The sequence below is a fragment of the Palaemon carinicauda genome, chromosome 20 (genome assembly GCF_036898095.1).
Source record: "Palaemon carinicauda isolate YSFRI2023 chromosome 20, ASM3689809v2, whole genome shotgun sequence".
In the NCBI taxonomy this organism is placed as follows: domain Eukaryota; kingdom Metazoa; phylum Arthropoda; class Malacostraca; order Decapoda; family Palaemonidae; genus Palaemon; species Palaemon carinicauda.
Window position 1 is genome coordinate 50,683,846 of NC_090744.1, and position 2,500 is coordinate 50,686,345.

Sequence of the window (2,500 nt, forward strand, 5' to 3'; positions counted from 1 at the left end):
ATATATATATATATATATATATATATATGTATATACATTAATGCAGTATATATATATATATATATATATATATATATATATAATATGTGTATATATAACTATATATATATACATAAATATATATATATATATATATATATAAATATAAATATATATATATATATATATATATATATATATATATGTATATATATATATATATATATATATATATATATATATATATATATATATATACGTATTTTCCATCCTAAGAATATGGCAAATGCTGATGAGGCAGATATAGCAATTTGCATGGGAATGGCTTTAACCTGACGATTGGAGGAGTCAGTGATGGTAAACACGTGATGGTGTCCTTGCTATGCGGGTAGGGTATATATCTATTTTATCAACGTGAATGTGGACAAAAATAGGTTGCGGTTGAAGAAAGGTGCCCACTCCTGAATCTTTGTGTCGATGTTCTTTTAAAGTATGGCATGCAGTACATATACGGACTAAATTCTTAGTATCCTTACTAAAGCTGGGCTAAATGAATTCATCTTTAATATCTGTGCAGTGAATCGAAATGAAGGATGGAAGAGACCATGGATGAAATCAAACACTTGTTAGCGTTTGGGGGCATGTATCCATTGTGTTGGTCTACCAGTACTTACCTCACAAAAGAGAGTGGAGTAGGAGTGATCTAAGGTAATGTTTTTACAAATGAAGGATATGCAGAATGTCATATTCCTTAAAGTAGGTTGACACCTACGGAATTTTTGGTGCGACGCGTTTTCGTGCCACCTTGCAAAGCACCTTATGGCATCTTGTGACAAGATGTGGGAAGAAAATTGTAAAATGACACAACCTCACCAGGTTTTTAAAACCTGTTAAAATTTTGTGGCGACGTTGTGCGAGCTGCATGACCCCGAGCCAACTGGCAAGCTTGGTTTTACAACGTCGCACAAATTCCTCGTGGGATGTCGCCGTGTTCCTGACTTTTCGTGCCACCTTACACTGGCTTTAAATTCATTTATAAGGGATGGTAGGGAAGTTTCCATCTATATTCTAGCCATTCATGTACTCGTATGTACGTAATACAATAGCCAAGGAAATGCTGTATGATATTCCAGGTTTTGGTAACACCTTTGTTCATACATATAACAATTATATTTATGTATATGAGAATGTATATTTTATGGATGTTAGTATGTATGTATGTATGTATATAATCTTGTTCGTGTATATATATATATATATATATATATATATATATACATATATATACACACATATATATATATATATATATATATATATATATATATACTGTATATATATATATATATATATATATATATATATATATATACATATATATGTATATATACATATATATATATATATATATATATACATATATATATATATATATATATATATATATATATATATATCTATATATATATATATATATATATATATATTTATATATATATAGATATATATATATATATATATATATATATATATATATATAGATAGATAGATAGATAGATAGATAGATAGATTGATAGATATTTACATAGGTAAATAGATATATTACATCTTCCAGTGTATATTCCGTTAGTATCATTTCTATGTTTCTTCTTTTAATCTTATGTCAAACCTCATATGATATTTCCTGTAGTCTGGTGAGCAAGCTTTGCAAAACCTGTTGTGCGTTGCAAATAAGGACAACATCATCAGCATACTCTACTGTAGGTCAGATAATTTTTTGGAACAAATCTAGTCCATTCCCACCCCCGCTCTTACCCAACTCCTCTATCCATCAAAAAATCCATAGGTCAAAACACATTTCCTTGCAGCATTTCACTGGTTATTAGAAATCAGTTTTATAGGACTCAACTAACATTAACATTAACTGAAATTACATATAAAACAGTTTATATACCAGTTTAGTAATATTTTGTAGATTTGAGATCAAAGCCCTCGAACGAATATTTAGAGTTACTGGCAGGAAAGGATCAGAAATTAAACTGTAAGAGAGATTACCCGAGTACCATATGTAAATGAGATCATGGTGAGGGGTAGATGGAAATTGTTTTGGCACGCTATTCGCACTACCCAAGAGAGATTAGTTCACCAAACTGGGCTCCAAAAGGCTTTAGAAGAGTTAGAAAGCCCAGCCTACATGGCTGAGTACTCTAAAGCGGGAATTAGGAGATGATGAATGGAGATATATTGATTTAAAAGGTCAAGAGAGAGAGGACTGGTGATATCTATTCCAAGGTTTTTCTTTCAGTAGGGTTAGGTTGGTAGATTGATTTGACACTTTCTGCCATCCTTACATATAAGGTCAGTGACGCCGAGTTACAGGTAGGCGATGATGATGATATTTATATATATATATATATATATATATATATATATATATATATATATATATATATATATATATATATATATATATAAGAGTTTAATTCCAAGTAGAAAATACAAATAAATAAGTGATTTCAAA